This window comes from Dermacentor variabilis, chromosome 1 (assembly GCF_050947875.1).
Source record: "Dermacentor variabilis isolate Ectoservices chromosome 1, ASM5094787v1, whole genome shotgun sequence".
In the NCBI taxonomy this organism is placed as follows: domain Eukaryota; kingdom Metazoa; phylum Arthropoda; class Arachnida; order Ixodida; family Ixodidae; genus Dermacentor; species Dermacentor variabilis.
The window spans coordinates 47,524,420-47,540,119 of record NC_134568.1 but is presented as its reverse complement, the minus strand read 5'-3'; positions in this window follow the sequence as shown (position 1 = coordinate 47,540,119).

Sequence of the window (15,700 nt, the reverse complement as noted above, 5' to 3'; positions counted from 1 at the left end):
GTAAGTGCGACATTATCTTCGTCGTGTCGAAATCCTCATTTGACGCTCCCAAAGAACCAGAACTTACTTGATGTTCACGTCGACGGTGTCCCTTTGATGGCGTTAATAGATACTGCAGCCCAGCTGTCCATAATGAGTTGTAACTTCCGTCATCGACTGAGGAAAGTTCTCACGCCTCCTACTACTCGAGCCGTACGCGTGGCTGATGGTAGCAATGTTGACGTCACTGGAATGTGTACTTCCCGCATCAGTATCGCCGACCGCCACGTTCCTGTTCTTTTTACGGTGCTGACCAATCGTCCCCATGACCTAATCCTCGGACTCGACTTTGTTACGGCGCATTCAGATTAAGGCGCATTCAGAGATGCCGATACCCTTTGCCTCGAACTTCCACTACTCGCGCATATTCGTGCCGAACTGCCGAACAAGTTTAGAACGACCGCCTTCGTCCGCCTGTCACCTAAAGCCTTGACTTTCATTGATTTGCTATCATCTTTTCCTGTGCCCGATTGTGATTACATCGTCACACCTGTTCCTGATGTCCTTTTGATGCGCAATATCACTGTGCCCCACTCCGTCGTCACCGTCACCGATAACCGGACATGCCTCCCCGTCGTCAATTTTGGCCTGACAAAGGAAGTTCTACCCCAAGGCATATCGGTTGCAACACTGCGTGTCACAGGAGATGACCACGTCACGACGTTTTCAGTAGACGTCTGCTCAGATTCTTCACCATGTCCACAAGATGCTATTTGCCCAGACGCAATATTTTGTCCCATGATTGCTGCCGACATATTGCCTGAACAAGCAGCAGCTCTGTGTCGCCTTTTGGTTTCCTACCACGACATCTTTGACCTCAACAATCGCCAATTGGGGCAGCCTTCAATTGCTAAGCATCACATAAATACTGGCGTACCCGCCGTGGTTGCTCAGTGGCTATGGTGCTGGGCTGCTGAGCACGAGGTCGCGGGATCGAATCCCGGCCACGGCGGCCGCATTTCGATGGGGGCGAAATGCGAAAACACCCGTGTGCTTAGATTTAGGTGCACGTTAAAGAACCCCAGGTGGTCGAAATTTCCGGAGTCGTCCACTACGGCGTGCCTCATAATCAGAAAGTGGTTTTGGCACGTAAAACCCCAAATATTATTATTATTATTAAATACTGGCGATGCCATTCCTATTCATCGCCGGCCATATCGAGTTTCTGCTTCAGATCGTAAGGTTATTTAAGGTGAAGTGAACAAGATGCTTGCCAAAGGTATTGTTCAACCTTCGTCTAGCCCTTGGGCGTCGCTCGTGGTACTTGTTAAAAATAAAGATGGCACATGGCGTTTCTGCGTAGATTATCGTCATCTAAACCGCATTACCAAGAAAGACGTCGACTCCATGCCTTGCATTGACGACGCCCTTTATTGTCTCCACGGTACCAAATACTTTTCATCAATTCACCTTCGGTCAGGTTATTGGCAAATTTCTGTGGATGAGAAGGACCAAGAGAAGACCGCGTTCGTCGCCCCTGATGGTCTATATCAATTCAAAGTTATGCCATTTGGTCTATGCAACGCCCCAGCGACGTTCGAACGTATGATGGACTCTTTTCTTCAAGGGTTGAGATAGCCAACATGCCTCTGCTACCTGGACAACGATCTCGTATTTTCACCTACATTTGAGACACACCTTGAGCGCTTATCAGCTGTTCTTCATGTCTTCAGCGAGGCTCAGCTGCAACTAAATTCATCGAAGTGTCACTTCGGTCGTCGGCAGATTACAGTGCTGGGCCACCTCGTCTACTCTTCCGGTATTCAACCAGACCCGAAGAAAATTCGTGCTGTCACGTTTTTTCCTGTACCTCAGTCTGTCAAAGACGTCCGAAGTTATGTAAGACTCTGCTCCTACTTCCGAAGCTTCGTTAAAGACTTCGCAGCGATTGCCCGACCACTTACTGACCTTCTGAAGAAGGACGTGCCGTTTTCGTGGGGCCCCGCTCAAATTGCCGCGTTTGCCCAGCTCACCAACATTCTCACCATGCCACCTATACTGGCCCACTTTGACCCGTCCTCTCCTACAGAGGTGCGTACCGATGCCAGTGGTCACGGTATCGGAGCTGTTTTAGCCCAGTGCCAACAGGCTCAAGATCGTGTTATTACCTACGCTAGCCGCCTCCTCACAGCAGCGGAGCGCAACTATTCGATTACAGATCCTGAATGCCTGGCTCTCGTCGGGGCGCTTTACAAATTCCGCCCGTACTTGTATGGCACGCACTTCTCTGTAATCACGGACCACCACGCCCTCTGCTGGCTTTCCTCACTGAAAGATCCTACCAGCCGGTTTGGTCGCTGAGCTCTGCGGCTGCAAGAATATTCCTATGCAGTAGTGTACAAGTCGGGTCGATTACATCAAGACGCAGACAGTTTATCACGCCACCCAGTGAACGAACCACCCGCCGACCCTGACTCCGATGCCGATGCTTGCGTTTTCTCCGTTTTTCAGCTGCTACACGTTGCCGACGAGCAACGCCGTTACGCCACCTTGCGCACCATCATTGATGGCTTAGAATCTTCGTCTTCTGATTAGCCCCTTTATCTGTTTGTTCTCCGGAATGGTGTATTATACTGCCACAATGTACGCCCCGACAGTCCTGCCCTACTCCTCCTCATTCCTAAGCCCCTCCGGTCAGCCGTTCTCCAAGAACTTTACGATTTACCAACGGCAGGTCACCTTGACGTCTCCCGCACCTACGACCTGATTCGCCGACGCTTCTTTTGGTCAGGCCTTACCCGCTCCGTCCGGAAATACGTTGCGGCGTGTGAGAAATTCCAGCACCGAAAAACATCATCGACGCTCCCTGCCGGGTGCTTTAAACCGCTCGACATTCCTTCGGAGCCGTTCTTTCGCGTTGTCTTGGACTTACTTGGCCGTTTCCCTCTATACACGTCCGGCAACAAGTGGGTCGCTGCGGCAACAGATTACGCCACGCGCTATGCCATCACCAGAGCGCTTCCAACAAGCTGCGCCACAGATGTCGCCGATTTTGTTTTACGCGATGTGATTATGCAGCGTGGCGCTCCACACCAACTGCTCACTGACCGTGGTCGGACATTTCTTTCTAAAGTCGTCGCCAACATCCTGCAGTCCTTCTCAACCAAGCGCAAGCTGACTACGTCTTACCATCCACAGACTAATGGTCTCACGGAGCGTCTGAATCGTACCATAACATACATGCTTGTAAAGTATGTCTCGTCTGACCATACTGATTGGGACCTTGCCCTACCCTATGTCACTTTTGCATATAATTATTCGCTCCACGACACTGCCGGTTATTCCCCCTTTCTTTCTGTTGTTCGGCCGAGAACCCACATTGCCACTGGACGCATGCCTTCCATCTACCTCAGCAGAGACCAGCGAGTATGCATTTGACGCCATCACCAGGGCAGCCCAAGCACGCGAAATTGCCCGCGCTCGCCTCCTGACCTCGCAAGAGAAGCAACGGCGTTTGCACGATCACCAACACAGAGACGTCCACTTTTCGCCTGGATCTCTGGTACTCCTGTGGTCCCCGACTCGTCATGTTGGCCTGTCAGAAAAACCCCTGTCTCGGTACACAGGCCCATATCGAGTGCTGCGTGCCGTGACTCCAGTTACGTACGAAATTGCCCCAGTCAGTACCAGTGCCTCATCTGCCCCGAATTCCACTGACGTTGTGAATGTCGCACGCCTCAAACCATATTACTCTCCTGTTATCATCGACATATAAAAGCACCGGGACGGTGCTTCCGCCACCGGGAATAATGATGCGTCATATTGCGTGTTTCTTGAGGACGATGCAAGCGGGCGCCCCGACGAAGACCACGAACGCTCTCTGGCTCTCGAGCTGTCGGCTGAACTATCCAGCGCTGCATTATCCTTTGTAAATATACTTCGTAAATACTCTCCAGTTCTTAATCCTTCGTTCGCGTAACAATCTTGAACAAAGGTAGGAACATATAAGCGTTCCACCAAGCCCAGTGGCGTAGCCAGCAATTTCGTTCGAGGGGGAGGGGGGGTGCTCATGTTGTAGCTGGGCTTCCTCCTTAAGGGGACGCTTTAGCTCGGGTGCTCCTATCTAAATACATGTAGAAGGAGAATTCGTTTTTCTTGGCAACCACTGCACCATATTTGACGAAGTTTGTTTCATTTAAAAAAAGAAACTTAAATTCTAGGGACTGCTTGTTTTGAACTTTTCATCTAGGTTGTCAATTCTTTATTAAAATATGTCAAAAATCGCCAATTTTTAGTAAACGATACTATCAAGTTTAAAACATTGTAACTCAACAATAAAAAATGATATCACAATTCTGTGAATTGTATCTGATAGTACATCTAAAGCTTAAAAAATTCATATGTTACACATGAATCTCAAAAAAATTTAGTATTATGGAAATACGGCTTTTGCAGAACCCTTGCTCACAGCGTAACCAATTCACGTAAGACACAGATTGACACACCAAATTTGTGCGCTTTGGCTGTTATAGTAGATGGCGTTTACAGAAGCGCGATATGTGTTCTTGATGCAGAGCTATTAGTTTGTAAACGCCGTGGTTTCATTTTTTTTCGAACTTTCGAATGTCTCAAAATATTTTAATCAAAATTGAAGCCCTAAATCAATATTCCGCTTTAAACAGACACTAGAATTCAACTTTCTCTCTCAAGTGCAACGAATTTTACTAAAAGCGATCCAGAGGTTATCTCAGAAAAGCGTTTCTGCGTTTTACATGTATTTGAATAGACCGCGTCGGAGTTGGGCCCGAGCTAAAGCTTCCTCATAAACCATTTGTCGAGGGATCAAATACATTAATAATAACTGCATTGCCATTGCCAAAGATGCTGCAACCGAACTGTTGAACGCTACGCACTGTCAAAACAAGTAAGATATGTATTTTTTCATAAAGTAATATACCCGTATGTGCCAAGTATTGTGCCCAAAGTAACTAATATCAATGCTTCAATGTTTTTGTCTATTCAATAAGTAAAGAAAATATCACACGAACTTTAGAACTATATCAGTTCGAAACCAGCAAAGCACTGCATGCCGCTAATATGAAAAATGTAATGGCCAATAAATGAACAAGTTGAGGATAAATATGTTAATGAGACTTTGTCATTGAAGAACCTTGTTTACATTCTTGCACACATGGAACGGCCAGTGAAAAATCTCAACGACGTTGTCATTTGCTCCAATGTATTACGCAGAAGCAACCGTCACCGGTCCTGTATCGTAAGTAATTGCACCGAAATTATAGTCGCAACAGAGAGCAAGTATAAAAAGCAGGAATTCTGCATGATATACGAGGGTGAGTCAAATGAAAGTGAGCCAATGCGAATATATGACAAACGGGTTACTTTATTTAAAAGTAGTCTCCATGAGCATTTAAACATTTTTCCCGTTGAGTAACGAGTTGAGCAATTCCCGTCTCATAAAACTCCTTGGGTTGCTGCTTTAAAAAGTCTGCAACCAACTCTTTCACGTCATCATCCGACACGAGTCTGGTTCCCTTGAGCTGTTTCTTCAGGTGCCCCAAAATATGGAAGTCACAAGGCGACAGGTCTGAGGTGTATGGCGGATGTTGCAGCGTTTCCCACTTAAACTTTGCCAGTTTTGTATTAACCACATCAGTGACACGTGGATGGGCATTTTCATGGAACAAGATGACCCCATTACCCAATTTTCCACGTCGTTTGTTTTTGATTGCGACACGCAGCCGATCCGGCGTTTCACAATATCAAAAACAATTGATAAACTCTCAGGATTTAGAAAATTCTATCAGTAATGGCCCCTGACGATCGAAAAAGAAGTCAACAACACCTTTCCGGTGGAAATGACGGCCTTTGCTTTCTTGGAGGTGGTGAGTTCGAATGTTTCCACAAGTAAGATTTGCCGTCGTGTTTCAGGCCCGTAGTAGTAGCACCATGGTTCGTCTGCAATCACAATTGGAGACAAGAAATCGTCACCCTCATTCTCATACCGGATCGGATGAGTCAAGGCACTACCAAACTTCTCCGTCTTCTGGCAGTGGTTCAAAATCTTGGGCGTCCATTGCGCACACGAGAGCCGATAACCAAGATGTTCATAAATTATGGCGTGAACCGAACCGTGACTGATGTTCACACGCTCTGCCAGTTCACCTATTCTTATCCTCCGTTCTTGTCTCATCAGCTCATCAACCTTTGCAATTTTGTTGAGGGTGATTGCACAGCGGCTTTGGCCCGGTCTTGGATCGTCTTTGCAACTTTCACGTCCTTCTTTGAACCGTTTCCTCCAACGCTTCACAGTCCCCAATGAAATGCAATGTTCAACGTACACAGCAACCATACGGCGACTAATTTATTTTTAGGAAACACCATCAGCTATCAAAAACTTCACCGCACCACGCTGCTCAACTTCTGGAACGTGCATTACGTCACGCAATCATGTTAAACCCAGTGTATGAGAGCATTAAAGAACATTTATCCTCAAACCTGCGCGTCACTTTTGTAAATGAAAGATGCCTGTGTGCTACGCGCATGCCTCGCATATGATCAGCCGAACCATTATTGTGTGGGGTGGGTAGGCTCTCTTTCATTTGACTCGTCCTCACGCATTATAAATGCGAAGATACAGCTTGATAAAGGGCAAAAAAGTGTCGCTGGAAACAAAGTTCACTTCACGTATACACAAAACCTCGCAACAAGATATTTAAAATACGTATAAGTCGCCAATAAATATACGTATCTAAGAAAAAGTCACTGTATATGATGCGCCAAACAAGGCAAATAAACATGTTGCTCAATCACAGATTAACAGAATCCTACATCCCGCCCCCATTCCATCCACTCCCCCCGATGTATCGCGTGCTACAGAAGGCGGCGCGTTTCCTTCCCGCTTCTCTCCTTTGTGCACACAAGACTGAGCCACCATTGTCGACAGTCGCACATACAGCATGCGGCGCGCGGTCACGATGTTATCGCCCTTAGACTTTATTCAAAACGTGAGGGCGACGACAAGAATGCGCCTGGAGTGTCCATATAGTTTCTATGGCAATAATATAGTAAGAGTGTCCGACAACTGATGTGTCCCGTGGCTCATTACTTTCCGCAAAAGAAGTAACAAAATCGAACTTTCACCATGCGACAATTCGTTGCGCCGCAACATGCCTTCTTTTTTTCCTTTTGTGGGGCGGGGGCACCGAAATAAAAAAAATGCAAAGGAAAGTTTCTTAGCCACAATCGAATGCCTACTTTGGGCACCTAATGTGGCTACCGAAGGAGGAATGAAGAGGAATGAACCTTTATTGTGAGAAACAGCGAGAAAGTGTTCTTTCTTCGTCCTATAGGTGGCCGGTTCTCTTAGTCCAGAAACCCGTTGGCTAATGCCGCAGCCGGGGCCCGGTCCACCAGACTTCGCTGATCTTCCAGGTTCTGTGCCTTTAACATTGTCTCCCACGTTTCTTCGATCGCTTGTAGCGGTTCTGAGGCATCCTCTTGACTGTTTTCCTCGCGGTGCGGGCACACCAACACCATGTGTTGGAGCGTGTTTGGTACATCACAATATCGGCATAAGTATCATTATTTGGTGGGGTGTATCCGATGCATGATAGTTCCATGGATATATCGAAGAAAACGTGAGACGCTTGGTTCACAGAAAACCTTACACATACTGCTCGGTATCCTGCACCGACAAGACAAGACTTTCCGGAGAGGTTGCGCTCCAGCGAACACGGTGCAATCCGTCGAGTCCCCACAGTGATGGCGGCGAGCGACCATTGTTTCTTTTTCTCGTCTGCTAGCCAGAAAGCGTCCGAAACTTTGCCAGACGGAAATATACTCAGCCAGAGAAAACCGAACGCTCACCAAAGTGCGCCGTGTGGTGGTCGGGGCAACATGAGAAAAACGCATGCGCTCTAGTTGGCTCTGGCAGCCCGAGGAGGGTAGGGTAGCGAGAACAAAAAAAATGGAGGCTCAATGTGTCCTTGCGAATAAAAGTCAACGAAGAAAAAATAAATAAGAACATAGTTACCCTTGCTGGCTTTATTGTCTTCACATGAATGCTCTGGGGTAGGTAAAAAAATGTCGATGATTTTTTTGTGTGACATGACGGCACAAATGAACGACCGCAACGCTTCGTCTCCTCTGACCTGGCTGCGTGCTTTGTCAAGTTGCCTGTTAGTGTGGTTATTTGGCTTGTCTCCTTGTAGGTTCTGATGTACGACATTAGAAAAGTCAATCACCTTTGGCGTCAAATGTTTATAACCACAATAAACCCCCAAGGTTCCGCAATTGAAAATCTAAAGCACAACTTTGGAAACGCCAATGCACGTTTCACACCAAAGATTTATGAGAACTTTATACCCATAAAGTTTCGGAATTGAAATCCATACTCTCCGTAGGTTCCGCGGACTCCGCGAGATGCCGCGGCGCCCCAGTTCGCCATCAAAACGCCCTTGAAACTTCGTGCTCGGATGGGGCTGCTTGCGTTATGTGACTCCCGGTGCATGGGCGTTGCCGTGAAATCCAGCCCCAGTTCGCAATGTTCGCGGTGAAATGTTTTTTCGAGCGTGAAAAAGATATTTTAGATAAAATCCAGAATGATTTCAATCGCCGGGGGCTGCTTTGGTCGACGGTGCATGGACAGCACGAAAAAATTTCGGGTGGGCCTGAAGCCCGATAAACCCCCCTCCCCCCCCCCCCTGGCGACGCCCCTGACCAAGCCTCATTACAGCTCCGGCTCTTGCTCCAACAGCAGCATAGCCAAATATACTGAAATAAGCCAGGGTTCACTATGACGCAGACTCGACTCTCGCAGAGCCCGAAAGGGAGCGACGCGTCCAGTTGCGTCGCGGAGCGTCTGCGTACCGTGGCGAGGACTACCTGGCCAGCCTGACCAATCTCGAGCTGATCGCCAGGCAGTGGAGGACGTCCGCGATGCTCAGAGTATGGCGGCTCCTCAACATATTCCGCACGTGACTCGATATGGTTAGGAACTGCTTATGACTTTTCTCACCAGGCCTCAGGCCCTCACGTTCAGAATGCTTCAAACAAACACGTACCCCACGCAGAACAGACTACATCACTACATGCCTGACCTATACAAAACATCATATTGCGAAAATTGCCATAGCACACTAGACGTACATCACTTGCTCTGGCCGTGTGGTCGGACCCACGCAAACAAGGATCAAGACTCCGCCAGGCTACAAGAAGCACTATGCAGCACGGACCTGGCGGAGCAGCTCTGGGCCGTCCAGCGAGCCCACGATGAGGCCAGGGAGTTACAACTCCCGGTCCCAACGTGGGAGTAGCCCTCTCTATGGGACCTTGCGCCCCGTAGCTCGCAAGACCTCTCATTAAAGTTATTCCATCCATCCATCCATGACTTTTCTGCTTTTATGGCGTGCCCGTGCAAAGGATTCGGAGAAGTTCCGAAAGAGCTTCGTCCAGAAAGCAGATACGCCCGGTACAGCCCATGACAAGACTAGCAGCTGTGTTCCGAATAAACTGTTTATTTGGAGACATTTTTTTCTTTGTCAGGTGGTCCTGAAAGCGCATGCCACTGAAGGCAAGAAATGATTGTGGGAAACAGGTGCATTGGTCCCGGAATGCAAGGAACTCGGGCGATTTCACTGTACAACTGGCTAATTGATGGAGAGGCTGGTTGTTTGCAAGCTCGCTCCGTGTAAGCTGAGAGATATCGGCACATGTGAAACCATATCTGCTTTTGGTCCTTGCACTTCATGTAGGCTTTGTAGCATAATGAGTGTACCTGCAACGGTCTCTGGTAAGCACAGTGTACACTGCGGAGTGTACGCATAAGCAGGCATATTGGTGTGCTTTCCGTTGATGTCCGTGCAATTGCCCTTGAGAGGGATATACATGGCCCCAGCAAAATATAAGCCATTATTGCGCATGACATGCACATATTTCTGTTAAACAAGGTCCTCCTTCAACAATACTCCTGACTTTAAAGGGCCGTGCCGCTCAATTTTCAGTGGAGGTACTTGAGGTTCGTACTGTTTAGAGAATTGGTACTAGTATCTTCCCTCGACACGACAAGCAGAGTTGCATTGAGAATGTTCATTACCTGCAGCGATAAGGTGTTCTGAGGCTATATTTTGTAACAGTACATTTATTTTCTATTCTTTCTGCCCTTTGTTATTGGCTTATAGGAAGCCCCACTGTCACTGCGATTGGCCACTCAGTAAGACTAATAAGAAATGAAATGAATGGTTACAAAGTGTGGCCTATATACAAGAATGAAAAGATTACATTTTCATTGTCCTTGTCCTTCAGTGCATACTTGCACCTTTAGTCTACAATGTACGAACCTACTGATCTAGTCTTGGAAGTATTCATGATTAACACCAATACAGCAGTGTCACCCCGGTTCTTTGACGTCTGCAGAAATACAAACGTAGAAATGACACCAAATAGACTACCCAATACATGAATGTTATTTCAGCGTTTATTTGTGAAAACGTTTCGGTAAACAATAACTTACCCATTTTTAGACTCCTACCTATAATCTAAAACACTGTTTTTGACCAAGGCATTGACTTCACGGAATACACCACCCATACCTCCCCTGGTCACTGTTAAGTACAACCCAGGTACATAGTATGTTGAGAGCAGCAGCAGCAGCAGCAGCAGCAGCAAGCAAGCACCGCAAGCAAAGCAAGCAAAGCAAGCAAAGCAAGCAAGCAAGCAAGCAGCAGCAGCAGCAGCAGCAGCAGCAGCAGCAGCAGCAGCACTTGCAAGGTTCGATCTTTCACCGCAGTGCCAAGGAAGTGCGTTTCTTCTTGTCCGTGAGCTACTGCTAAATTTACCAATCAATAAAGAATTATTTTTGCTTGTAATATTAGTGCATTTTATAGCAAAAACATATTCGCCTCTAGACAGGCAAAGTGCTAAGATGAGAAGCCTAAATCAAATATTATGAAACAATCACTGGGTGTACACCTGGTTTCTTTATTTACAAGTAAGAAGAAGAAGAAGAAACCAACAGACATTACAACTTGAATACGCCATGAATACTGTGACGAAAAAGGAAGTGAACGACGAAGACGACGTTCGTTCGCTTTGCAGAGATACAAGACTTCCATTTCTTGGCCAATTCTTAATAGTGGATAGGAGCCACATACGGGATAGGAAAAAGCAGAAGACTGTTCCGGTCTGCTTATTTGCCTATATTATAACTTTTCTAAATTCCTTCCATTGAAACATGTTCAATTAATTGTCTTATTTTTTTAAATATGAAAACCATTCATTTGTTCTCACTTCTCAAGTACACGTTAATGTTTTATTTGCAGCTTCACATGTTCAAGTTAATTTTTCTGAATTCATTAGCTCTGCGTACGATCCCCCATGTCTTGGCCCATCCTCCAATCGGAGTACTAGCCATGTTTTGAAGGCGCATTATCATCGTCGTCGTCGTCGTCAGCATCATCATCACTGCCGTGTTCCATTCCTTTCTGCACGAGACATCATGCAAAGACGTGTTCCGCCTCTGGAGAAGACAATGACGACTTGCGTGTCCTTCCTCGTCGGGTTTAGCCCACGGTCCATCACCGCCACTCGACCTGCCTTAGACCGAGCCGTAGCTGCTGGCATCTCTGAAGCTGCAGCTGAACGCTGGTCCTTCCAGCTACTCCCGGAGTCCTTACGCTACCGTGGTTTCTACCCAGCGGCGCTGCAGGCTCCATCGTTGCCCTCTCTGAAGTCTTCGTCTTCCCAGCCAGAATGCGAAGATTTGTTGGCCCTGCTCCAGCCCGAGTCTTTTGCCCCACCATCCGCGCAGCCAACTGTGACTCAACCAATGACATCGGTAAGCGTTGGGCTGGAGCTGTCCACACCGTCACTGCAGCGCGGCTCACCAGGCCCCCGTGGGCGTGGAGGTTGCCAACGTCGCCACTTTGCACCACGGCCGCTATCGAGCCCAAAGTCACCAGTCGTGAGGCCTGTCAAAGCTTCGGCCATGAAGCCTCCATCTGGATTGTGACGGCATCGCTTTGGTTGCTGGACGAAGCCCTCACCACGAGCAGTACTTAGTGTTGGGACCTCGGTGCGTCGTGTCTTGTTGATGGGTGACATGCACCGTTTACCGTGGTGTTCTCGGAGAGATAGAATCGATGTGCCCTTGTGACTAGGGCCCGTGATCTGTGATCGCCGTATGTTCTGGCCCACGATGACTGAATTTCTACAGCAACAGCTTAATATTTGTGTTTTTCGTTGGTCTTTTATCTTTATAGTTTTAGTGTATGCATTATTGTCTATAAATAAATGTTAATTAACGAATTTTCGTTTCTTTTATGTTCAAAACCATGCAACCTGCAAATTTTATTTCCTGGGTCCCCTGTAATCCACAGTATCTGAAATTCTACGTTCTGATAGTTCGCGTATCACCTCTGTTATGTCCGTCACGTAAGACAATGAATGGCTCATACCCCCTTAAGTAATGGCTCATACCTCGTAAACGCGGCCTTCCCATTACAACAGAAGTGAAATTCTACGCTGGAATGATGAGTCGCGATGGAACCACTGTGGAAGACGACGACGCTCGAGCCATTGCTGATGATGATTGTTTTTTTGTTTTTTTTTTTTGCACAACGGTACTTGCTGTGGAAGAAGATGAGCTCGCGAGCAGTGGCACTAGCTCGTTTGCGCGATTGGCGCCGATAATTCTTTAAGAGTTCTTTTTGAAAAAGTAGTACAAAACATTTTTTTCAGAAACATCTGTTGTTAACCTTGTGCCTGGACCTCTTTGGGCCCCACGTGTGGCAAGTGTAGTTCAAGGGCGTGGTGCAGCTTCCCGGAGCCCACTGGGGTATGTTCCATTGAGCTTGGACCCTTCTTGCACTATCACCGGGATCTATCGACATGATGATTTGTTTTTGTCAATGGCACGGGGGGGGGGGGGGGGGGTACACACAGTTTTTTTTTCAGGTCGTAGCCATAGAGAGCTTCGCTGTAAAAAATGATGGCAACGAAAAATTAGGCCCCCTGTAGGACGATGGCGCATTCCATTTGGTGGCATGACTGGCTGATTCACAGAGGACGGCAGAGGGAAAAGTCATGTACGGCTTACGTCAGCTCGTGAAATTCATATTGAGGAGCAGCAGCGTGACTTAAGGTCGCAATTTTCTACGCGACAAAGTCGTATATTGGCACGCCGAAGAGCCTTTTGCTCCTGCTCCTGTTTCTGTAATAGAAGCAAAATAAACCTTCACCTTCACATTTAACTGAATTTCCTATAGTGTTCTTTTAAAGTTGGTCCACGTGTTGACATCAAGTGACGCCTATTGAAAAAAAAAAAAAGCCGTATGTCTTAGATACCGTGTGTCCATACATGTATATGGATCGTTCAGGATCCCGTAAGTAAACCCGCTCGTTTACACAGAAAGCCATGTGAGACTGCAAGACTATGGTTCGGGGAACAAAGGTCTTTTATTGCGAAAGCAATTCTATCTACACTACAGGCGCATTCTTGTCGTGGCCATTACCGAAATGTGTAATGTAAAGTTCAAGGGCGACGACACCGTCGCCGCACGCCGCATGCTGTATGCACGAATGAAAGTGTGCGAGGGCGAGCCAACGATCGCGGCTCAATCTCGGGCGCGCAAGGGAGGAAAGCGGGGAGGAAGCGCGCCGTCTTCCATCGCAAGCAAGGAACCTGGGGGACGGGAGGTTTTACTTCGGCTGCCTCCCTTTCTTGACACCATATAGTTATGTCACTATTTTCGATTTTCTTCGCCCCAATTACGTAGGAAGATACCGGCGTTCGCGGCAGCAGCGGCTACAAATAATGCGTTGAAGCATCGAGGAAACAGGATTGCACCTATTTCTCGCGCGCCACGCCGACCACGCATCCCAGCATTCCTCACGCGGAGCGGGCAGAATGACGCAATGGAAAGCTGCAGCGAAAGCCGCTACCATGCTGGGGAAAAGGAGTAGAGGTGGGCGCCGAGACGTCGGCGCGCCGCCACCGGTTGTTCTCGCTGCGCCGCCGACGTAAATAAAGCCCCTAAAATTTCGTAGTTTAAGGGGCTTTAGACGCAAACTGATCGGCGCGCCGCCTCCGCCCATGTTTCTTGTCGGCGATATCGGCGTGCCATTTAAATAGGAATAACGATATCTTTTTTTTAAGTCACTGCAGCTTCGTTTGAGATTTTTTGTTGTCTTGTTTATGCTTTTGTTTGTCTCAAGCATAGAAGCATGTCAAGCAGTGGAGCGATGAAGAACACGATGCAAACAAATATAATCCGCTCTGCACGCGGCTGCGCATGCGTGTCGTCACAAGTCAGCGCAACTTGGGATGCCGAACCTTCTCCTTAAAAGCGTAGTATGGCGCAACGAGAAGAAACAGCGGCCATGGAACTTCGGAATCGCAGCTTGAGTGTCGTGGGCAGTGTATTTGCGGGTAGTATCGGCAATATGTCTGATAGCGGCATGAGCGCCGGAGATGTAACTTGTAGCAAGATAAAAAATTCTGTCCCAGGTGTGTTTAAGATGCCGGTTGGACGTTTTCGCATTATTCCGGCCGTTGCATTCGATGGAGTTTTTCTACATGTAAAAAAATATTTTTACATGTCTACTACTTGGTGCTGTTTATTTGTAGCATTCACATAAAAACTGAATGGAACTGACACTGATAGCTGCACTGAACTATTAAGCAGTGTCGACAGGCAGGTTAAAAATGAACTCCTTTATTTTCGGAAATAATTGTGCATCCGAGAAATGCCTGCATTTCTACTAATCCACACTTCGTTCGTTAAACCTGGTGACGACAAGTTAACAAATTGAGCAAATTTCATTTCTGCCATATCTTAACATATCTCAGCTGGGCAAAAAGTGTTCACCTACTGCTGAAAAAAAAGTATTATGATTGTTTTTTTTCTCCGGGGAAGAGACGTTATAAGAAAAGTTACATAAGCAAAGGGTGACTGATATTCAGAAGAAGTGATTTCAGTCGGGAAAGTGCGTGATAACATCTGCTGGTTGGTTGACAGCTTAAGGGCTGAACCCAGAAAAAGTTACTCACAGAAGAGGTCTTTTCTTATGTAAAGCATACTGTATAACCACAATCTCATTCAGAACAAGTGGAAGCAACGTTAACATATCGAGGAAGTGTCGCGAGCGTCTGGACTGGCTTAGCAATTCTAGACGAATTCATTGACTCTTTGCTCAATGGAAAAAGATCTCCCATGAACCGAGGCATAGCAAAAAAGAAAAAAATTGCGGCTAGTACGCAACAGCAAGGCTCTGCATATTCGTGGAGAAAGGAATATACAAACACACTCAACAGAGACGCTTTTAGATATGTGCCCAATTTATTTATTTTTTTAAATATGTCGGCTGAAGAGCAAAATACTTACAAAACGTCTTGTGTTTCTCTCACTTTCAACACCTCTGTATTCGGTACTCTCAGCCGTATGAAAAAGCCAGAATCTCTACCACTTTAGCAAAGAAGGAAGTAGCGAAACAGCTTTTTAAATTTGTGGTTTCGGTTTCCACGCCGTCGGCGCCGCCGCTGCCAACGAAGAAGGGCCATGCGCCGCCGCCGATGAATAACCGGCGCCGCCCCGCCGAAGCCTGCTAGAAACGACCACCATGAAGCCGTCGGTCGAAACTGACACTGCGCACACCCATATAATAAAGAACCAACTTTGGCACACCTCTAAAAAGAAGCTCGCGA